Source organism: Hippocampus zosterae, chromosome 16, assembly GCF_025434085.1.
Source record: "Hippocampus zosterae strain Florida chromosome 16, ASM2543408v3, whole genome shotgun sequence".
NCBI lineage: Eukaryota > Metazoa > Chordata > Actinopteri > Syngnathiformes > Syngnathidae > Hippocampus > Hippocampus zosterae.
In genome coordinates this window covers 5,744,198-5,769,219 of record NC_067466.1, presented here as the reverse complement: position 1 = coordinate 5,769,219, position 25,022 = coordinate 5,744,198, and the positions used below count along the sequence as shown (strand labels likewise).

General features: G+C 42.0%; 1 protein-coding gene across 2 annotated transcripts in view; it reads left to right on the top strand.

Moving 5' to 3' along the window:
- Positions 1 to 25,022, top strand: part of nrip1b (nuclear receptor interacting protein 1b) — a 44,635-nt gene that overhangs the window by 4,597 nt on the left and 15,016 nt on the right. The window contains exon 1 of one of the 2 annotated variants that reach the window (XM_052046224.1): positions 9,117 to 9,291. The exons of the other annotated variant lie outside the window; for it this stretch is intronic. The gene's annotated coding sequence lies outside the window, so the exon portion shown is untranslated. Of the gene's footprint in view, positions 1 to 9,116; positions 9,292 to 25,022 lie in introns of those variants that run through there. 2 annotated transcript variants of the gene reach the window in all.

Below are 25,022 nucleotides of genomic sequence, written 5' to 3'. Positions count from 1 at the left end.
AACTGTACTCATAGAGCACTTTAAAACAGCCACCGCTGTCTACAAAGTGCTATACATGGAGCAGGTATCATATTGTCACCTTTGCAAGGTGGTGGTGGACCCCAAAAAGCAAGCAGGCAGGAGGAAGGAGCAGGGTGTACTTGACGAATTGTATTAAACAGAGAGAAAACTAAATCCAAAACCAACAAAGTCCAAAGTTTCAAACAAAAATCATGACTGAAGATAAAATATAACAGCAACCAAAACATGACTGAAACAAACCTAATTGCAGCAAACAAACATGACAGAAGCCAAGAGCAAACAGCAAACAAACGAACATGACAGTAGCCAAGAGCAAACGGCAACAATGACCCGACAATGAGTGGTCGGGCTGGGAGTCCTTTTAAAGCACTAATGACCAACAGGTGTGCAGCTGCAGGGGGAGCCCTACAGTGCCACCTGTTGGTCCCAAACCGAATCATGACAGTTCCCCACCCTCAAGGGACGGATCCCAGACGTCCAAAAGTTGTCCAGAAGGCTTGCCTCGCCGGGGAACGGGAACTAAAACTGACGGCGACCTTCGCCTCGCCGGAGAACAGGAACAAAAGCGACGGCGACCTTCACCTCGCCAGAGAACAGGAACAAAAGCGACGGTGACCTTCATTACCTCGCCAGGGAACAGGAACAAAAGCGACGGCGACCTTCGGACGGGGCTCGGCCCACCGTAGACACGGCTTGGCGAGACGAAAACAGGTCAGCCGCATCACCAGCGCTGCCTCAAAGGGAAAAGGGTGTCGGCCGCAGACGCGCTCCGCCAGGCACATGGTGGAATAGGGACAAGTCCTTAGTCCCTGCGGGGTCCAGTTGGTCAGGTGATTCTCCTGCCTGCTCTTTAGGGTCCACCACCACCCTGGTACACGTGACACATGTATACAAAAAATAATAAATTAATAACAAAAACAGAAAGCACAAAAACAGTAAAATTAAGATCAAGTCTTGATGGAATGACGGTGGATTTGGGAGACAAATCTGAAAATAATAAAACGGTGTGGAAAAAAATTCCAGAGACCGAGTAAAAGCTGACTTTATAATCATCTGCGAATCTTGTAGTTGAGTTCTCAAAATAGGTGAGTGATTAGTATTATTATCCTTTGTATTTTGGGTAGTTCATATTAATTTTTTTCTGCTTCCTTGTTCCTCATCCAGGTCACTTCCTTAGATGCATTCTGTTTTTAAATCACAATTCACTGAGTCATGAATCACATGAAGATTCTAGGTTGTATTGAGCACATTTAATACACTACTACTCACAAAAAGTTACGGATATTTGGCTTTCAAGTGCAAATGGTGGAAAATGTAAAAAGTTGACACAACAGTGATATCATATCAAGAAGGTAGGACAGTGCTAGTGATTTCCTCATCTCAAACAATTAGTTGAAAAAAAAAAAGTTAACAACAATGGAGGGTACACCACAGTAAAAAATTTCAACATCTCAATAATGACAATATTAATAATAATTGACAATGCATGACAATTGCATGAAATTAGGCCCATGTTGTTCATGTAGGGGCATAATCACTATATTAATAATGTTACTCAAGTAGGATGGAATGTGTGGTCAGGTACCCTTGCAGGTCATCGAGTACGCAGACCACGCTGATGTAAACAGCTTTGAATGGTCTAACGTGACACTTGGGTGCCTCTCACCTCCCTTGAAGGACGTCCACTTGTACATCTTTCTGTGACTCTTCCAGTATCTCGGTATGCCTGTTGCTACCTAACAGCCAGAATGGCCTGAACATGAACGAAAGCTAAAGACACAAAAGGGAACAAATCCTCCCCCCCTCCCCATTTCCACTTCCCACCCTCCCCATTTCCTCCTCCCACCCCTTGTGGTCGACTTGGGACCAATCCGCTGGCTCCCGGTCGATTGCGATTGACGTATTGGGCACCCCTGCCTTGACATCAGAGGTAATTCACTGACTAGCTTAGCACCTAGCATCATTGTTTGCGCATGAGTGGTGACTCGGTCAATCTGATTGCCCTCAATCAGGTAACGGGATTGATGATAGGCTGACGTCGTACGTTCTGTGTATTTAGCGCCGTTATTTGAATGGCATTGCCACCGCCGAGGCATTTTCAGCACTTGTCGTGTGAAAGGGAGCCGCATTCAACCAGCCAAAGAGCCGCGAGGATGTGGCTCGTGAGCCGCCGGTTGGCCACGCCTGCTCTAAGGTAACTTTTTGTGAGAGGTGTCTGCTGTACATCTGAAATGCATCAGGGGAAATTCACTCTCAACACACCTCAGACCACAGGATAATCGAATAGGATAATCTTGTAAAACGCAAAATAGTCTGGCATTTGTCCTTGGCCAGGAGGGGTCCAGATTTGGATAATAACTGACCAATTATCTTTATTTTTCTACCAGGCCTAAATTGAAGAAAAAGAGCATGCAGGTCAGTTAAAAGGTACATTACTGAGGCGTCAGCCCTGGTTTTCAACACAACAGGCCAACTCGACCTGTGCAAACCTTATATGGGTTGCTCAACTCGGAATCTCTGCTGTCCCTTTTTGAAACATTAACGACTGCAGAAATGTAGAATGGAGCAGTGATGTGAGAGGAGCTGACTCCCTTCCTGGCTGGCCTGGTGTGTGGTCACATTAGAGGAGTGGAGTCAAAGTGACTACCTCCCCTGCTTCTCCTTCCTGTAGCGGAGCTCCTGGCCTCCGGCTGTAGAGGTGCAGTAGGAAGGTTTCTCTACCAGTGTGACGAGTGCTGCTGCTGCTGCTGCTGCAGTCAGACAAGGGAAAGGTCTCTGTTGCCACAAGCAGGCTAATGTCACCGCCGTGACAGAGTGGGCGGGTTGCAAGGGGAATGAGGACACTCAGAAATAAGGGATGGGGGGGGGGGGAGTTGCACCGCCTCTGCAAATGGAGTACAGTTTAAGTATCAAATCTGGAATAATGCAGTAATAGCTCCAGATATTCTTCAAATATGTGCCAAAAAGCCTTGTGATTGTTGATGCGTCACTTATACTGAATCATGTTTATGTTGTCCCCAGTTACATAAATGGCATGGCACAAGAAGCGTTTGGTCGAAAGCTAGAACAATGGGGTCCCACGGTCTAGAGCGAGAGAGAGACAGAGGTCGGCTGTTATTCAACTGTGTCTTATTTTAACCAGTTTATGTGCCAGGAGTGAAGGGGAGAAGCTGGAGGCTAAGTGAAAATGCCACTCATTCCTGAAGAGTCCCTGGCCTCTTCAAGGTTAGTGGCTTGTCTTTGTAAGTTGAGGTATTGATGCATGAGGCTGTCTGGCGCTAAATTCAAAGTCCAAGGCTGTCACTTGGAAGCTGTCCCCTCCCTCACTACACCGCCTATCACCGGGCCCTGTCCTTCCCGATTTCTTTGCAGCCTGTCCTTTTGAGAACCTTGAGCAGCCCAGGCAAGGGCATGGTGACTGGTGCAGTAAGCCGGTGCAGGGGCGGGAGGCTTTACGTAACATTCTGCGTGAAACGTGGGTGCATGACTCCATTGACACCTTGACATAGAAGCGGTGCAGTTTACAGCAGCAAATCCTTCAGCTAATGTCCCCCCCCCCCCCAACGTAACTTCAGGCGGGGGTATGCGGAAGGAGGGGTGCGGGGGAGTACCAGAGAGATCCCTGCAACTTAATTATAGCTTTCTCTTTTAAAAGCTTTCGTTTGAAATTAAATTTTCCCGAGCAATCAACTAAAGAGGAGTTTTCAGAATTTATGAATGAATGATGGATATGTTGCACAGGCAGCAGGGATAGGAGGGGCTGCGGGGGCAGCGGGGATGCATATGCATTAAAGGTGGCAAGGTTGCGCCTCCAGGCTTTATTTCCATCCTGTAAGTGAAATTGGGTAAAATTCAGGCATCAAAGCTTTTTGAACCTAAGAGGTAATTTGTAGTTTTACAGATTAGACTACAGAACAGTTTCTAGGTTAAAAGTAATTTTAATGCAGTGTGCATGTGTGTGGGGGCGATTGTGTGCGTGTGTGTACACATACACACACACACACACACACACACACACACACACACAGTACTTTTACAAGTACTGTGGTGAAACTCTATCATGCACTGATACCACAAATCCTAGTTGACGTCGTGTGATGAGCTGAGTTGTTGCCAGGCAACAAGAAATAGTTGGATTTGCAACGCACCATATACAGTACAATTATACAGTGCATTGTTTCAGAATCAGAATCAGATTATTGCTATTAAGAGCTTTTCTCTAAATACAACAAACATGGCTGACACAAACAATGAAATTAAAAATTATACAGGAAGATACAACGTTCTTAACAAATGTTTTGGTCCAGGCCCAGATTAAAAATAAGACACCGTTAATGTTGATTTATTTTATTCTTTTTTTTATGTGTTTGGAGTTATTTGTAGTTGTTTTTTGGGGGTTTTGCGCTGATATTCAATGTATTTTTTTTGGGGGGGGGGGTGTGTATAGTATTTGTAATGTTGATTGATTGTTTTGTGTATAGTGTTGTGTTTTGGGTTACAGTATTTGTATTTTGACTGTGGGGATGTTGTTCATGATGCATTAATGCATTAAAATGTCAAGACAAAAAAAAAACACAATGTTCCAATCTGCACATACCTGTCATTTACTCAGTCACATTTGTTTTCATTTAATTTATATTTGTTTTCTTTTACTTTGTATTTAAAATGCTTCGGACTAGAGATGAAATAGTGAAGTGTGTACCAAAAAAACGTTTTAAATGTTTGAGGATAAAGAGGTTCAGATCATGGATGGATGGATAATATTACCATTTCCCATTTTAAGTGACATTTGCTACCTTCTTGAACAGAATGTGTTTTTGGTAATATGTGTAAAGCATAAGAATGTGCACAGAAAAAAAAACAAACCATCGTGCATGTTCACTCATTCCCGAGTGGTGTGAAAATGTCTCTGTTTATCGTAGTTGCTCGTGATTGTAATACTGGTGTAGCCTGTACTACCGGAGACACATTCCTTGTGTGTTCTACATACTTGGCCAATAAAAATTATTCTGATTCTGATTCTCATTGAAAGATATAATCAAGTACAGGTCCTTGAATCGGTGAATACTCAAATGTAAAAACTTGTCCGCTGTACACTGAAGAGAAACTGCGGAATTGTACTCAATTTTATTTCTTGAAACGGTTGCACGGAATAAAATAATCTGGAGCCACATAAGTGTTTTTAAGTAGACGAAACACATACTTATTTGACTATTCATCAAGTCAGTGTCCTTGTTCCAAAAAAAAAAAAGTAGAAATGAATCCCTATTTTAAATAATTGCTCTTGCACCGTTAATTAAAATGGTATTGATCTGCGTGCGTGAACGTCATAGCAGTTGGAAGAAAATGAAGCGTTTTAATTTTGTTTTGTTTCTATCGACATTTCTACTTTTTACTTGATGAAAATATAATTGAAAAACATTCTTTGTCATATCAGTATGTGATTTGCATTTTTCATATCGCTTCATCTCCACTCCAAACACTTCAGAGCTGCCAGTCACCAGCAGCAATGCATTGCTACATTTCTTTGACTGCTGTGTTTTTCGTTTTTATTTTTTTGTCATAAGGTTTGCTGGCTTCAGCAATAACAAATTACACTTATTTTGGGGTTTCTTTTTAAATTAGTAGGTTCGTTTCCACTTTGTCGCTGGCCCATGCAGTTGAAACATTTTTCATGATTCAAAGAGCTTACAGGTACCCAGAGGAATTAAAAGACAAGCTACTTTGTGTTTTGTCATTTCCAATATTTTTGCACTGGATAATATGTTGGATCTTCAGTAATATTTTAATGGCCAACCATATTTGATAATGGTTGAGCAAAACAAAAATCCTGGACTATAATGGTCATACCTGGACACAAATTCTTGACGGATTTCTGCATATCGTCTTTCGTCTTTTCAATAATTTGAATTATTGAACTGAGAGGACGATTGAGTTTTCAAAGCACTTTTAGGATTTTAATAGTTTTTATTTGATACCAAATTGAGTTTTAAGGCATTTACTGTTGAAAATGTTAGTAGTGAAGAGAACGTTTGAATTCGGGCCGATGGTTTGTGTACATGTTGTGGTGTAATATCCAATAAATAATCGTCACATAAATTGGAAGGATTTTCCCAAAAAGTTGCGCTATAATTACTTTCCCTGGTAACTAAATTGCAATGATCGAGTAATTCAGGTACAAATTCAGTTACTTTTTGGAGAAGTTGGTAACTTTTACTGTTGTCAAAATGAATTTGCACAACACTACTTATTATGTTCCCATACCTTCAAATGCTTGTGACATTTTGTCGTAACCCCAGTTTATCACTCACCAAGTGACCCTTGAATTAGCTCCGCATTCATTTCCGAAAAGTACAGCTTTCTCCTAAACTGCATTCGAAAGGAGGCCATTTGAGGAGGAGATGACGAGCACAGCGCCGATGACTTGAGGCAAGCCATATGACCTATTACTTAGGCAAAATGGACTGGTGACCAGAAGATTGCTGGCTCATACTCCACTCACACTCTGCCCTTGAGCAAAGGCAATTAACCTGGATTCCTCCAGTAAATATCCAGCTGTAGAAAGGAGGGGGGAATAAAAGATGTGCAAGAGTGATCATCGTGTAAGTGACTTTGAATGAAAGTGTCCACTAAGCAAGAAGATTAAAACAGATAATCAAATTAGAGCTTATGATTTCAAGCGATGAAAGCGGGACTATGAACATGTAGACCACAGTCACACGTTCCCCCCTTTTCCGCTGTCTTAATTGCGGTCTTTCACACTTGCAATCTACTGACCTTTTCCTTTGGCAAGTGTGTGCCCTTGACCTAGATTCTTGAAGAGGCTTTCGAAGTAACTGTCCAGAAGGAGATCCAATCATGTGGCACCCTTCACACCTCTTAAGCTTTCCTTGACCTTGTATGCATATAAGGATGAAGGGGGAGGAGACCCTTGTGATGGGCAGGTTCACAGCTGTCAGTCAATTGAGTAATCAGTCCCAAGGTCACAAAAGGGTGGGTGGAGGTCATGCCAGCCTTTTAACAATGTGTCTCCAACAAACCCAGCCCTCGTGTCCTATTGGGGAATTCCAGGCTACAAACATTGACTGATTTTACTGATGGGATTAACTGAGGAGTTTCAATCATGTTTTCAGGAAAAGTTTGTTTGATGTCCTCGGCGATGCATTGGGTGAGCTGTCTTTTTTCAGCTGACTTGCGTTATTCGTTGACTGCCTACAGCTGCTGGGCAGTTTAAAGCCGGCTGGCTCACTGTCTCATTGTGGAGCGTGCTCCTGTCTCAGATTGAGAGTATTTTTAAGCTTGCCACGTTAACATGTCTGCCCCTTTTTATTTATATTTACCATATGGCTGGCTGAATCGGGATCTAGCCTAACAGGACTGCATAAATGCCCTTCACCTTCAGAATACAGTTAACCTCTAAAGTTCAATGCTCTGCCAGTCATACAGTTTAGGGTGTGACTTCCGGGAGATATGCCTCTGTAGCCGCACACAAACCCGAAGGTCAAACCACTGTTGGACATAATGTCAAGCGGTGCCTTGGAAGATCTGATGAGACTTCAGTATAACTCTTGGAGACGTCAGCTATGTAAATGAGCATATAATGGAATGCTTTATAAGAGTGTTTGTTTGTTTGGGTGCTAAGAAACGGGGAAATGCACAGTACAAGCAGTAAACTCCATGTTCAATCTTGCGGCAGTTGCTAGTCCTCGGTTCATTTGACTAATTTTTACCGTATTTTCCAGACTATTTTTCATAGTTTTTCATAGTTTCGTCCAGGTTGCGACATAGACTCTGCGGTGACTTACATATGAAATTATTGACATATTATATCATCTCACATGTTATTTTCACATTAAATCGCAACGGGGTGCTCAAGGCCTGTATTGGGGAGTCGACGATGAGTCTGACGTAAGCGGCATAGTAGATGAAGCGGTGCATCTGCGTCTTCCGGAGTTGGCGGAGTTGTTTAAAAGTGACACAGAGGATGAAGATTTCATTGGATTTAGCAATTTGGAGTGGTTTGGTAAACTGGTTAGCATGTTCTTCATGCGATGGTTATCTGAATAACTCTTAATGTTACGTGAGCTTACCAGGCACATTCTCAGTTCATTTGTGCGTCATGGAACTTAAGCATGTTATTCAGCCTGTTGTTCTCTAATTTATTTTTATTTTAAATCGCTTTTCAAGATGACATGTCAGTTCTTGGTGTTGGATTTTATCAAATACATTTCCCCCAAAAATATGACTTATACTCCAGTGCGAATTGTTTTTTTTTTTCCCCCCTTCTTTATTATGCATTTCATTTATGGTACGATTTATATGCCGAAGCGATTTATAATCCAGGAAATACGTTACACTCATTTGGCAGTTTACAACTTTTTACTTTTTATCGCCAAACTGCTTTCATATTATAGCCTGAGGCCACTCCAATTTTCTATGGTTTAAGGATTATGACCATTTATACTTATACTAATAGATAATTATTAATATACACACATATATATATAATTTGTCTTACACAGTATATGAATGGAGCTCTTAGTAAGTAATCTCATTTAACACATGCAAAAAAAAAAGATGCCGCAATCATCGAATCTAATCAAAGACCTCAGAGTCATAATCCAATTGAATCTTGAATTTGTGTAGTACCTAGTAGACAACATTGAAAACTGTATTTATTAACATAATGAACTTGTTAATTGCCAATCTTCTCCTGCACTAAGACCGAAGAGTCATACAAGTGCCGCTCAATTGGGTTTATAAAAGGAAATGCAATAGAGTATAACTTGTTCAATGGGTTCATGATCTCCGAGTTGCACACATGTGGACACATGCGCAGGCAAAGAGGAACGGTCACACTTTTATAACAGTGTTTACACGTCTGGGGCCAGGACTGGCGTAGGAGCCAGACGAATGTGGTTTATTCAGGGCCTTTCATTCTAATCCCACTTTTTCTCCCTTTCAGCGGTGACCTTGGTGCTTATGAGGAGGCGGGGCTTGACCTACATCTACCCCTTTAACTGGAACTAGAAACCCCAACCAGCCTCGGGTGAATAAATAGACCAGATACCTTTAATAATTTTTTGGTAATTTTGTATGCGTCTGGTGTTTTTTTATTTTGTTCCACAAAGTATAATACAGAAAAGCTTTTCAACATCTCTGGCACAAGTGAAAAGTGGATCACCAGGCTCCATCACTCGTCTCAGAGGCAACAAACATGTCTGTGTGCACCAGGTCACCATTAGCACGCATGGGCTTAACGCTGCGATGGTGAGGATTTTAGCGGCAGGTCGACCTTCCTCTGGGTTGTAAAGCAGCATGTCGAGCTGTTGCTAATGCGTAAGGAAATGTGTGTCCTCACGAGCTTCTGGTGCAATGACAGTACTCACACAGGCAACCTATAAGACATTACAATGCTCACATAATGCAGGGTAATATTCAAAATACTGTTCCGCAGTAATTGGGTGCGGATGTAAACAGTGATGAGCCACATATAATTCAAAGGTGAAGTCAAGGCACAAATGTTCTTTACAATATGCTCTATGCACCCTTTGTGGTGTAAACACGGCATTCAGATTGATATTCTGTTTGTGGAATATTAAATAAGACGGAGAATTGTCAGAAAAAAATCATGATTTTCACGCGTTTTTCAGATCCACAGATATGTGCACAACTTTTACAGACTATTTAATGTTGTGTGTCTTAACATTTGTGAATATTCACCGCTACTTGTGAAGTGTTGAATGTACATTAGTGGATCAGCGGGCACACACCTTTATTTATTTTCAAGATATTCACACACATGGCAGTTTGAAAACATTCATTTGCTTAAAGGCTATTCCTCCTCTTTCCAGTCTCTCCATGGAACGGTAACGAACGATGTCCTGGAGAATAAAGGAAAACTGAGTCTTGATCTTATCTTCTATTATATGCTTATTTCACACAAGTCGGGAAACAAAATACGACCGTAATTTGTTTCCCTCGCATTTTTCCCCCCTTCACACAGAAGACGTTACTCTTCTTTGTCCACTGCTGCGGTGACACAGAAGAGATAGCAGCAGAAGGTCTTCCATGTGAAGGTAAAACAAGCGTGAGAGAAAAAAATTACAGTTGTATTTTGTTTCCCGAATCGTAGTCACTAAACATGTAATAAAAGAACAGATAAGGGCTGGTTGCCGATTTTTCAATTTCCAATGTTCTGAAAACAAGACAATGTTCAATGGAGACGGCAACACTGCCACCTAGTGGACGGAGGGAGGATGACCTTTGCACACGTGATTATCTACGACCTGTCTTGAAATGGCATGTGATGTTTGACAAAATTTAGAATTGAACATGTTCAAGTGATAAATAATGATCAATGCACAGAAGAACATTGAAAGAACACCTGAAAAGTATGTTCAATTTTGGGGATCTGGAAAAACGTGAAAATCGCAGCTGCATTTGTGTGACAAATCTCTCCCCGTAGAAAAATCCACCTGTTTTCATCCATCTCAGGGCACTGCCATTTGACAGTGCCCTGCCAAAGTCCCTTGACTTGCTGTCAACCGACAGCAAGTGACAAAACAGCACCCCCAGAGGTGGATGCTTTCTGCTTAAACCATATTCTCCAAACACAATCATAATTAGAATGCTGTTTCACTAATAGGGGCGCATAGACTATATTGGTGTAAAGAAAATATTTGACTTGACTTCACAAACGCAGTTGCATACTTTACACAGCCGACCTTCAGTACAATGATCACTGCATGTTTTTAAAAGGCAAAGGCTACTTAATAAGGGATAATTAAATGTCAAATATAGCCCCCTAACAAAAACTAAGCAGTGGTTTCTAGGCAACACTAAGGCCCCCCACTGAGTGATGATTTTTGTCTGGAACATTAATACTTTCAGTAAGCAGGTTTGGGCTGATCAGTAATTATACCTTACTGAAGTGAGAGCGCACAGTTAAAGATACATTTTGCAGATTGTAGTATTGCAATATTCCCATTTTATGTTTGAAAGCAGTTGCCATTGGAAGAGATCCGTGTTAATGTTTGGCGGGATTATAAAAGCAATGCAGGAGCAAGTGCACATTTAATGAGAGCTGTGCGTGATCAGAGCTATACCATGAGCTGACAAAGCCTCACACAGGGGTAGTCAGAGGCATTCAAAGGGGGCCAGTGTCATGCTACCAGGCATCAGGACAGCTCGGGCGTAACATGTCCCATAATAATCCCTTCTAGACAAGACACTCGTAATTTGTGCCTCTGGGATGAAATGTCATACTTGGAAAACATAGATTTCTGCAAAAAAATGTAGTACATAGAGTATGCGTTTAACCCTTTCAGGGACAGCGGTTACTCCAGTGGACAGTTTATCAGCTTACAGGGTGCATGAAAGTGTTAAATAAGACAGAGAATCCCTTTCTCCACTCTGAGCAGCCAAGGCGAGCTAAAAGAGATGTAGAAAGAAATTAGAAGTTGGTTAGATGGATGTTTAACCTCAGCAGCAGTTGTATTAAGGCGTAGGAGGGATTTCTCCAAACATGCAGCAGGCCAGCTGATAAGGGTCAGAGCTATTCCAAAAGGCCACAAAGACACATCACCAAAAGATCTTGGAGCCTGCCTTTTAAACTCCAGTTTTTTCTGTCTTCCTTTCTCTTTCTCTCACTTGTACTGTCCCCCTCCATCATGCTCAGTAGAACTCCTAGCATGATGTTAGGGAGGGGAGGGGGAAAAAAAAGTGGGTCAGGGTGACCTATTTTTTTTCTCTCTCACAGTTCACGGAGGCAGAGGGTGGTGGTGTTATCGTCAGTTAGACGAGGAGCAGGGCCTGATGGGGAGGCAGGGCCTCGTCGCTAGACACAGCCACTCAGAACTGGGTCAGCGGGAGAGGCTACGTCTTGTAAACGGCTTGTCATAGTGGGGAGAAAAGCTGCAAATGAACCATAGATTATCTGCCCCAAGCTGAGCACTGAGGTCTCATTGCACACACTTGAAAAACACACGCACATATAAAGCTTTGGTACAGTACCGCGCAGGAGCCTCTGAAGTACTTGCTCTGCCTTTGAGTTCCTCTCTGGCTCCCTCAGTCTCCAGTAATAGCGTTTGATTACTGCAGTCAGATCTGACAAGCTCAAAGCCCCCAGCTGCAAACGCTTTTAAGTAAAGGATCTTTTCACATTTCAATTTTTCTGACACACGGTTCGCTGTTTGCTAAATTTAGCCTACTTCATCACAGATTTGCCCGACTTTATTCAGGTCAGGTTATTTACTGTACCAAGTTCAACTGTGGTTTAGAAGAATGTTACAGATTTGTATTCGTCTGCAATGACCTCTTTGCCTATCAGCTGCGCCAAAGCCAAATATGTGAATAGATAATTTTCTTACGTTGGATCACCTGAGTTTTTTTTCTTTTTAATCTTTGATTCTTCTCCAATCCAAATGAGAACCGCCTTGAAAAAGTGTTCCTTTCAAAACAAACGTCATTATTGATAAAGCTGACTACATACAGTGTGTCATGTTCGAACAAGATTTTGACATTTTAAGGTTGCAGTGGTTAAAGGAGCGAATTACATAATTTAAGAATGATTTTATAATGTTTGAGGTGTTTTGTTTTTTTAACTGGGAAAATTTAACTTGAAGATTTAGGGTCACATTGTGTAAATTGACTTGCAGAGTATATTCGTCCCACTTATTTTCACTACATTACTGATAAATGGGCTGAAGTGTTGAGCAGAAGTTAGTCAGCAATGACAAAAAATAAAACTAAGTGAAATATCAATAATAGCAATTTTTCTAATCAGCAAATGTACTGGATGCACGGTTGCGAGAAGATAAAAACTATTTGGGCTTTACGGCCAAAATGGACCATTTTGCGGGCTGTCTGGAGGCCCCGGCCGATTCCTACTCACATTATGTGTCTTTTTTTTTTGGTTCCTTCAAATCTCTCACCTGCATGCATCAGATAAACACTGGGTTAGATCTCCTCCCTAGCAAAAGTTGGTGCCGTCGTCGTGCCGTACCGAGATCCCCGAGCTGAGTCTTGTTCTTTGGAGCAATGCAATTTTCTGGCAGTAGTGCTTACTCGTGTTTCACTATGTGGAACAAATGTGCCTGTAATGAATCTCCCAGGACACTGGTGCCTCCACAAACAAGTCTGCTTTTTTTGGTCTCTTCAACAATGAAGGATCTATTGTAGGCCACTTCAACCTTTTCAGCCTATCCATTCACACGACATTAAACCACAGTTACGATTTGTATTCGCTATACATCGTAGCGTTTATTTCATGCGTGAGTTCTGTTTTTCCTCTCTATAATCGCCGACCCATTAGCAAAGGTGTTATACTAACAAACAACCTAATATCCCGGGGAAGGGCTAAACATGTTTGGAGGATCGGATTAGCAGCAAGACTCCGGCTAGCGCGCATGGTAAAGTCACAGTGCCACTGCTGTAAGCACAAACACTCAATGTTATTCTTAGCCCCAGAACTTCATGTCTCTGTGTGAAAGCCCCTTAACGCAGCTAATTGAGGAGACTGCTCATGGCTCATGTCACTCATCAACAGCTTCTTAGCAGCATATGTGTGGTCTTTCTCTGCACTTGTGCGGTGTTTAGCCAATATGCAAGAAACTGGCTGGGACCACTGCTATGAAAATGCTCACAAAAGTGGAATGGTTTCTTTTTTATCACGACACAGCGCCACTTTTACCAGAGGCTTTCCAGGATGTCTGAGTTTGACATTACTGTTTGGAAAAGGTCAGGTATAGAGAGAGACAGTAGCTAGTCTCTTCGAGTTTCCAACCCTCCAATATACATGATTGTATTGATTTTAGAACATATTAAGGAATGCGTCTCTCCTTCCCTTATTGCCACACAAGGCAATCATTACGATCTCTTGAACTTTGCTGGCCTGACTTACAGTTGTAGAAAGGGCGCCACAATATTTTCATGCTGATAACAAGCCTGCTGTATGTTTTTACAACAGTCTACACTTAACTGTTGTTTAAGAGGCCCAGTATGACAGTCGAGCAGCTGAACCAGACCTTGGACTGAGTGTTTACTTTGGAAAAACCAAAGGTCCTTATTGGGACACACACAGCAGGTCAGCCATCAGCTTGTCAAAACACTGGACCTAAGGTGCTTCAACACCCCATCTCATTCGTAATCAGGAGAATTGTGATTGGCTGCTAAGCAAGGCGCTTATCCCCAGAGAGAGGTTGGCATATTTGTTGTCAAGTAACAGGTCACTGTGTGCCGGTGACTCTGAACACAACAGGGAGGAAAGAGTGCCTTGAATTTCCTCGCAGATAAACAATGGTTCTTGCAGTCATCCTGCCAGGTGTATTCAATGAAGCCACTCGCTTCTTGAATGACTCACGGTTGGTGCTTGAAGGTCAAAAGGTGGATGGGGTTGCAGATTTGTATTTTTGTTCCTGGTGGGAAAAGTTGAAATTCTCTCTCTGTCCAATAGAGAGGTTAAAGATAGAGCATCATCATTCAACCCTTCCCAGGAAAACAGATAAGAACTTTCTTTGATTGACGAAAAGTTGTGGAGAATAGGTTGGAGCAAGTAAGAGGAAGACTGCGATGTCTATCAGACTTTATTTTTATTTTTTTGCCGATCCAGTTCAAGGCGCCCGTAGGCGAGGCAGCTCTCGCTCTTTCCGTGCCAATGCTGCTGTTCAAGGTCATGTGAGCTAGCCCTGTGACATTAAAGAGGAACAGGAAAGGGGAACAGGGAGGAGGGGGCGCGTAAAACCATCAACCACAGACCTGCACGCACACACACTCACACTCACCACATCGAATTGAGCTTTTTTGGTGCGTCAGGGTCTACTATGGATTTGAGAGCAGTGTCTTTTATGCTCGAGTCGACTTGTACATACATACCAGTTACTGTTTAGATAGATTGAGCAAATAGAAAGACAAATGGGAGTGGAATTAAGTTATTTCAAGCAACTGGGAAGGCAATGGTACTGGATCACCTTTTCAGAATGGAGGATCACCTCGCTACATTTTATTGCTATTTGACCAATGTTAAAAAAAAAAAACAACTCCTCCAGTGCCAAGGTGATTGCATAAGCAGATGGTTTCCCTCAAGCCAAAGGCAGTCACAGGTGCCAGCTTTAATTTTGTATTAGTTCAGTCGTGATGTGAATCATCATATCATCGTTCAAAGTTTATATCTAGCACAAGCAAATATATTTCTGTTTGTTTGTGTATCCACCCATAGTGAGCTAGATAGCTCAATTGCAGTTTTTCTATAATTTTCTACAGTAAATCACAATAGATCGAATCTGTTATGTCTTTAGTTTGTTTCTTTTTTTTATTTTAAGAAATACCTTGTGAGTACGCCCTCAAATAACGACGACTTGAGATGGGCTCGTTAGTCTTATCACTCAAAGAAAACATCCTGCAGTGCATAAGAAAAAACAGTGCATACAATTTGTGACACGATATGCAGAGAGATTGCAACCCATTTGATTTCACTGCGAGGCTCCTGTAAAATAAATTCGGGGTGATAAAACACTGGACGACTAGATTCTTCCGACACCCACCAGAAATTCATCATCAATGAATTAAGCAGATTGCCTTTTTTTCCGGCTCCTGAGTCACACCAGGCAAAAATGCATGATGAAGAATAAAATGACATAAATTTGTTGCTCTCAGGTGTAAATGAAATATTTTAGGGGAAATTTATTGTATGACAACTAGGAACATTAGCGGTCTAGCTCTGCCTTTGTTCAGAGTGTTCACTGCTTTGCTCCAATCACTCGGAAACTTTATATTCACACACAAGGGCAAAATGCCCGATTCAGAATTTTTGTTAAATCTGATCCTTTTCTGTACGTATTTACATTACAAAAACAAATGTGACCGCTAATGTGAAAGGTACACGTTCATGCTGTAAAATGCATGTGCACAAAGCACGACGTCGAGTGACATGAACAAACTGCGTGTAGTGGCTCATTTCAGAATGACAAACCAAGGAGCAAGGCGCGAGGATGTGGAAATATTTTGGGGAAATAAGATGATTTTTCTCAAGCTCATTTCATGGAGACATCTACTAAAGCACATAACAAATGAACCGTCTGCGTGGATGAATTACTACCATCGCCACAAACATCCACTTTATGCTTCATGTTTCAGATGAAATTAAAGTAAAATATTTTGCAGATTCACAGATGATTATCAGAAATTTCCCAGGCAATCTTAAATGCCCGTGCAGAGAGCAGGTTTAGCTTTTGATTACATATAGGTAACATGTGATCATGGATGAATGCTCGTACTGCGGATACATCAAAAACGTATCTGATTTATATCCACATTACGAAAGAGGCCCGGGTGGGATTTGAAAAATTCGGAATTGTACCCTTCACATTCCATGGTAAAATCTGAATTGCCCTGCAGTGTGAACACAGCCTCAGAGGATTGTTCAGATCTGCTGTTTGGTTATTCATAACCAGAGTGCCTTAAAAAACGAGGGCCGGGTTGCAGCGAATAACAGTTCAAGCATGACCTGCTGCTTACTTTATAACAGGGTGTGTTCGCAAATTAATGGGAGGGCATCTTGCGCCTTGGCTCTGTAAACACACACAGACAAAAAGCACATAGAAAGAATAGAAACAACAATAGTGGGAGAAGATTGTATATAGATTATTACGGCTGCAATCATACTTGAGGTGGATTTCCACACTTTAAGTGGATTTGTATCAGTATGTGGGTAAATGCTTTTGCGACATACAAACAAGCAACTTTGACAGTCTTCAGCACTATCAACTCAGTGATTGCCTTTCACTGAGTCTTCTTGTCACTCCTAAGAAAATGTGAGAATAATTCTGCTCATGTTTTATTTGTTAAATGGAAGTTTTCCCTTCCGTGTTGCAGACAGAGTAACATTTGCTGCTGCGTGTTTCGGTTGCAAATGATTAAATAATTCGATTCTGCTGTTGCTCACTTTGGGTTCAGCATTTCTTTTAACCATATTTTGCAGTGGACCAATTCCAAATGACTACCGAAACTGTGGCTCTTCAGTAAACTAGCTCAGCTGTATTTGCCGCCATGTCGTCAGTGTGAACGGTTGTATGGAAGCAGGTTTATGGTAGCCGCTAAGGGGAAAAAATGTGTCCCCCAAAAAAAGATGGATTTATTGCTCTAGACCAGGGGTGGGCAACTATTTTCCCGGGGGGGGCCAAATGAGAGGCAGAAAATATTTTGGAGGGCCGGGCCAAAAGTTAGAAATAGAAATAGAAAATAAAGAAGATAGCACAATGTCTTCGTATGCCAGTAATAATGTAACTTTCTCCTCCACCATCACACTCAGCACCGGTTCTCCTCAAGGATGTGTACTGAGCCCCCTGTTGTTCATGCTCTACACATTTGACTGCTCTCCGACTCTTATTCGCAGTCCAGTTTGTGGAAATTTTTTAACATGATAACAATCAAACCATTCTATGTAATGTTCATTTACTCGAGCCACAAGCAATTCACTCAGCATGGAAATTGCCAGAATCGGACTGAGTAAGAATTGCTTCCTTGTTTTTCAAAGTCTCGTAGATTTGAGTCTTTCCAACTCCAGGCGTCTCGTGAACATTTCGTACTTTGTTACCCGCTTTGTTTAATCAGATACATATCACTTTCCCTTCCATGGTCATTACTCTGTCCCTCTTTCTTCGTTTTCCCCTCCCTGCCTGTGCTCTGCAACTTGAAGTAACTGTGCCACCTGGTTTTGAAATACCTGTCATTACAAGTCCAAACGAAATGAATGCAAACAAACCTCAATTGTGCACCAATCTTCGGCGGGCCGGATTAAAAAGACCAACGGGCCGGATCTGGCCCGCGGGCCGTATTTAGCCCACCCTCGCTCTAGACAAAATATGAAAAAAAATAACTGAAATTATCCTTAGAATGTTCTGACAAGTTTCTCTGTTAACCCTTATATTGAGACCTACATTTTACTTTCCAGTGAAACAATTCATATGAATTCAGCCCAAACCACTTAAGTAGTCTGGTTGCCCTGTTGCTCTTTGTAACAATTAAAAACAGAAAGTAAGCAGTCATCTTAAATATTAATTATCCGTATTGTAGTTGAGAATAATCTGCAATCTTTTAGTCCTATTAGTTTTATGTGAATACACATATAGTCACTGCCGAAATGCTAATTTATTGTGTCTTGTGACATTGACATTCCTCTGTGATGATCGCCATGTCAGCTGCAGCTTGATATCTCAGGAATGCCTTGATGGGATTTTTCTATTTGGCACTAGATAATCAGGTCATCGTTTTGACTGAATGTTGAACGGAATTTATCTTAGTGGTCAAAGGTCAAGGTCACTGTGATTGCTGCAGAAAAGAAGTTCAGCTCTACTTACGGGTACATCATTCAGTTATGTCTTAAGTTAATACGCTTCTACTACCTTTATTACCTAATCAGTGTTTAGAAATGTTGCCACCTTTGAATATTCAGTCAGAAACAACAACCATGAAGGTAATTAATTACATGAATATATTGTCAGTCGATGCAAATATTGATGAAAGCTGCAACTGGATAGTTTGGTGGATGGCGGTAAGTCTTGTTTACAGTGTTTGTGTGTCCGTTGATCAATGAGGTTGCAGCTTACGCTGTCCGTTCGAGAGCTACCCTCATGACCCTTTTGTCCTACGAGAGCAAAAAGTTGGACTCAAATATACAAGAGCAACTTTGTAGGTCACAGCATCAGCTTTCTACTTTGTCGAATTTGGAGCATGTGGTGTTGTCAAAAGGCTTGCTATAAAAAAACGTAGTCGTCAAAGTTCCCTCAAAGAAGATAAAGCTCCCTTTTTAATATTTGAAGTTTTTTTTTTTAAAGTAATCTTTTATTTTCCCTTTATACGATTTGCAAAATGATTAGGGTTGAAAATGGATACCTTTTTCCAAGCTATTTTTGTTGGTCAGTAATAACAGATTTTGAGCGGTTTGATTTCACGTTTCTATTGAAAAATATTTAATATGTAAATAAGCATTGCTCCGATTAGGTTTCTGTTCTCCTTAATGCGATATGGGAAACAAGAAGGGTGTAACTATACATTGATTGAATCGATGTGTCTGCTGTGCGATCAGCTATATTGGTATTTTCATGTTATTTTTTACTACCGGTATTCATGTTTCGCTCATGTACGTCATCCCGGTTGGAGATCGTGTCGACAAAATGTTGCAATGGATCGCCTTTGCAAGTCCTGAGTGAAATGTAAAGGGAAGATGACAATTTCTTGACGCATCTCAACCGGCATTCCAAACGGCAACAAAATGGAATGAATGAATCAACAGTGCCGGCTTCCATGCAAAGTAGTGGGACAGACCAAAAAGGTGTTGTTTCCTGCCTTATATATTCAAAAACTCAATCATAACTGTGCCTGTGCTCAGAGAATGATTTATTATTGCGTATGCACGTTTTGTGCACGAATTTGTGCGCGTGCACGGTGAGTAAATGAGGTCCATTGAGAACACTCTGTGAAGTGTCTTGCTGCCAGACTCCTACACCATCTGATATTTTAAATTCTTTAGTGTTACATGTGCCTGTGCCTATGTTTCTATGAAACATTTTTACATTTAATTTACAGAAATGCTTTTGCAGTTGCAAGCCAAGTTTTTTTATTTTTTATTTTTAATGCAGAGTACATTTTTTCTACTGCTCAGACTCATCTGCCTTGTCAGCCAAAATCCGATGTTTAATCCATCCAAATTGGAACTGGATGGGCTGTCTCTTTTATAGTTTTTTCTAACTTGGATCCTCAAAGCATTTCCTGTTTTCACTGTTTCTTTATTTCCCGACTGATGACTCGGCATCAGCCACAAGTTGGGGTTCACTATATTGCTCAAGGACAATTCGACATTGTCACAAGGGCCAGGCATCGAACCCCCAACTTCTGGCTTGGTAGACGACCACTGTACGTACCGCTGAGCCATGCCACCCCCCCTGGATGGCCGTTTTGTAGTCTGAACAAAGCACATGAAATCTGATTTTTGCAAGGAATGGAAAGCACATTCGAGCAGTCGTTTCGTTAGCCGATTTTGGACCGGATCCATCTCCGTTTGAACAGCTCCAAACACACAAATCCGATTTAACGTTCATGACATCACTCTATGCGACGTGTGACCCAATGCGCCAGAGCAGAGCGCCCCAGTCGAAGTGAGCAGCGGTAAAGAATAGAGCACATTGAAGAAATAGAAACAACAGTCCGTGGACAGAGGAGGAAACGTAATTCCTTATCGGTCGGTGGGTAGATAGCGCCTGTTGCAACTATACGATGTCGAACACTCCACGTGCTGGAGGACGGCTCCATTCTGACATCGTTGCGACAGCAACCTCTCAGATGGGTCAGCGACATAGCCCAGTCTGAACACGGCCACTTTTGAACACTTGCTCAAAATTATGGATAGTCAGCCTTAAAAATCGGATATAATAAGGAAAGAATTTTGATGCAAGGTTACCTGTAAAAGTAAAATCATGACGTGTCAGCTTTCAAATTCAATCTCCCACCCCCACTAAGGCCCGCCGTGCCCCGACTCAACCGAATGAGACTGAACTGCAAACCAAGTCCAGTCGCCGACTTCCTGCCACATACATACCAATGCGCTGCAATGGAAAAACTGTGACCCCTGATGTTATCGAGGGTACTCATTAGGCAGCCCCAGGGCTTCATCCGGCCGCCTATTTTTTGCCCCCGTCCTGTTATAACGCTTTACAAGATCAGACAAGATTGGGCGTTCACAGTGTAGTATAGACAGACACAAGCCGCTCTTCACACAGCTCACTGCACAGACAACCATCAATGTGTTAGGCTGAGGCGCACGATGTTGGAACCTGCCACGTGGTAGGCGTGCCCGAAGTGATTTACAGTATTCCCCAACACCCCCCTTTCACTGTGTTCTGGTTGGGTCAGCACATGTTGAACAGGACTTGTCTTCATCCCAACGATACACAGGCAGCCTGCAGAAAAGGCTCCAAAGTCAGTTATTGTGAAGGAAAATACGTTCATCTCCACAAATGTGGGTTGTTTGCAAATGTAATCACTTTATTTTTGTGACTATTTATCCTATCTTTGGGTTCACTTGCATAAGTTTATTTGGATTTTCTTTTCCTCACTCCCAAGTGTGAAGCCCCAATAGTTTCTTCTTTTTTGTCGTTCTCTGTGCTTATATTCAAAAAGAATAGCGTTCTTATCCCCCTCCTGATATATTTGAGACATGGGTCATGATTTGTTTTTGGGTACAGAGAATGAAGAGATTTTATTTGATATATTTCAGTATTAAAGCATGGGCTCACTGACCTCAATAAATGGACTTTTAACTCATTGAAAACATGTATTAGTGGACCTTTAGGATTTGCTTTTGAGTATCACCGACATAAATGGTACTGAACTTCACTGTCTTATTCTTGATTGATTCACAAACGACACGGATTGATTGCCAAGGAAGAAGTGGAATGCCCCGGATGCTTTAGCTGAATTGTATTGATACAAATACAGTAAACGGGTGAGAAATAAAGGAGAGGCCGTATAATTGTGAGGCTTTGTCTCTCTCGCTCTCTCTCTGTCTCTCTCTCTCTCTCATATATATATATATACAGTATACCAGTATGTGTGTGTAGTAAAAAATAATTCCATGTTAACTAATATGAAGTATTTATATTGTGAAACATTTTTTCGCCATATCACCCTGCCAATTGAGCACATTATTGTAAAACATTCATTCATTCATTCATCTTCCGAGCCGCTTGAACCTCATGTTGTCCGGGGGACACCCTGAATCGGTTGCCAACCAATCGCAGGGCACACAGAGACGAACAACCATTCGCACTCACACACACACCTAGGGACAATTCAGAGTGTTCAATCAGCCAGCCATGCATATTTTTGGAATGTGGGAGGAAACTGGAGTACCCGGAGAAAACCCACGCAGGCCCGGGGAGAACATGCAAACTCCACACAGGGAGGCCGGAGCTGGAATCGAACCCGGTACCTCTGCACTGTGAAGCAGCGGTAATGTAATCTATATATTTACCAGTTTATTTGACTTTTTCAGAGGTGCTTTGACTTCTTATTTAAGCTTAAATATTATGTGTTAAAATAAAATTATCTAAACCTTTTTACTCCGGGTCTTTTTTATGAATAGTAAAAAAGGAAAACAAATCAATAATTATCGATTGATCAATATGGAATACTTTTCAGTCTTTTTAAAAAAACAGTTCATGTTTATTGGTCTCGTGGTTTGGCTAATTTTCGTGGTCAGTGTTAGCACAGTTGTGACTCTTCTTTTTTTTAATACCACATAACAATATTTTTTGTATTCAATGTGGTATGTGTTTAATGTATTTGTATTGTTGAAAGAAAAGGGACATTCCCGTCAACTGTGTTGATACAGCTTGGTGGCGGACTTTTGGCTCTTGTTTGGATCTCACTTCAGACCTGGAAAATCGCATTTGTTCACGTGTTGCAGCGTGGCTTATTTGATTGACTGTTTAAACTGCAACATTGCGACATAGTTCACTTGTGAATCAAATTTCGAAAAAATAATTGTTGGGAGTCGTCCAACCATGAAAACTGCCAATAGTTGCAGAACCCGGCGAAATGCAAACCGGCTGCTTTCCTAATGTTGTGAGTTACATGAATATAATGTGTCATATTTGACGGTAGAAATTAAGAAGCGGAAATGACGTCTATTTGCGTTGTGACGTTATCTGTACGTCACGCTTTTGATCGGGATATCACCATTTATCACAACATGCATACATGATTAACTCTGTCCACTCATGTTTTCGAGTGGGTTGTTCTGAATTTTTCAGAAACAGGAATATTTACCCTAACCCTTTTGTGGAAAATAATCACACCATGACACATTGGCTGTGAGAGTGGAAGTCCATTTGTTTGCCGAACAGCACAGTTTATATATCTTCACAAGGGCCAACATAAGTATCAGATATAATGTACGGGGATAGCATTTTCGCTTACGGGGATAGCATTTACGCTAGAACAGACATTGGTCACCATTGAGCCAACAGCAACCACCCTTGAGCTGAACGTGTCTCGTACCAATCGTACCGTTGCTAAATGTCCTTGTCTAACTGGGCCCGTGTTGAACATAACTATAATTGTTTCTCCAATAACTGGAATATTGACTGCACGTAAACATAGTCAATGAGTCATTAAAATAATAATCACAGAGATGGGTACTGCAGCCATGCAGACTTTTAAAAGATTCTTTGCATATTCCGGAGATGCCGGAGATGTTCTTGAGGATTCCAAAGAACTTGATTCGAATCTAATTGAGAACCTTGTCATTGACAAACCTTGTAATTGACAAAAAATGTGCACATGAATCTCCAAAATGTTCATTAATAATGTCTGATTATTCCACAAACATGCTTCTAAAGGCTTAATCTACCCACCTTATCCCTGAGACCTGAGAAGAAAAAAAAAAGATGATTTCGCCAAACCAGAAGTTGCGCACCTATTTCACATGAAGGCTTATGGGGCATAGGAATAAGATGGATATGCTGATAGAAAAATGATGACCATTAAATGTGGAATTCGTCTTTTCGTCTCACAGTACATTCACATCGACTGTGTTACGTCTCGTTATAGGCGCGATTCACTGTCCACCTCTCAGACAGGATTTACTGGATAAGTGTCCCCCACACTTGTGCCACAATCCTTTTGGCCATCAAGCACTCAAAGACACATTTGAAGTGCTTCTGAACCCTCATGAACTTTGGGAATAGAAGGAGGAAAAACGTCTGCTGTACTCTGCACCCCACAGTACCCGCCTGCCCCAAGGTCTTTAATCAGACCCCCTATATCAACCCAGCTGGCATTGAACCATGATAATGCTTTTCTTTGATTAAAGTAAATAAGAACATTTGACTGTGCAATCAATAAGTACAGGCTTGAGCAATGAATTTCTGTAACATAAATCTTCCTGCTGCGTCCATGTGATGGAATCGTATCAGTTTCGGTTTTTTTGCTTATTAGTTTCGCCGTTACTCAAAACAGATGTCTGTTTACAGGTGATAGATGATCCAATTATAGGATATTTGTCAGTCATTTGGTATCTGCTCCGAGTTAAGGATTGAAGAGAATCTTAAGAGGCCACTGTAGTTCGGTACATGTTGACCTGACCTTTGTTTTCATGGCCAACCGGAGCAAAAAAAAAACAACAGCTCCGGTTGCTCCAACCGGCTGGATGCTACTGAGTGTCTTGCATCTAAGTAGCATCCAGCCACAGTTGCAGGATTATATGTTTCGGCTTGTCGTTACAGGTAATGCTCAACACTCATTTCATTTTGTCAAAACTAATCTGCTTGACTTCAAATGTCATCGCGCTACTGTCTCCCCAGGGTACCTTGCTGCCCATTTTGTTGACAGGCCTCAGATAATAGTCATACATGTCTAAACTGTAGCTGACCCCCACAACTCTTTCACAGCAAACCAATACACTTGCAGCTGAAAGTGTTCAGCCCTATCTTTCCCTTCTGTGGACAGTAGGTTCTTGCAGTCTCCCTCCTTCACTCCCTCTGTAATGTTCTGTTGTGCGAGCGTGTGTGTGTGTGTGTGTGTGTGTGTGTGTGTGTCTGTGTGTGTGTGTGTGTGACAGCTGCCTAATTGGGCATTCTCCCCTCGTTGTAGCGCCTACCCTCCTCTCTCTCCTCCTGGGCTGGGGCTGCTGACGAATGGCAGCGGATTACAGATGAGGACACTGTGACCTGCCTGACCTTGCTGCACAGCCGCGGGGGAGAAAGAGGCGGATGGGGAGGGGAGGGGGGAGCAGCAGAGCACAAGGGGGTGGGAAGACGGGGTGCGAGGACTGCAGAGGGGGCGGAGCCAGCGGGGGCGGGCTCTGTGCTCACAGGTGGGGGAGGAGGGTGGATCAGGTCAGCGGAGGACGAGGTCGCACAAAGGTGGGGGTGAGGATGGGAGGGGGTCTGCCAGGTGGCTGGGCTTGGTGGCTAGGTGGGTGGGTGATCAGACAAATGACAAGT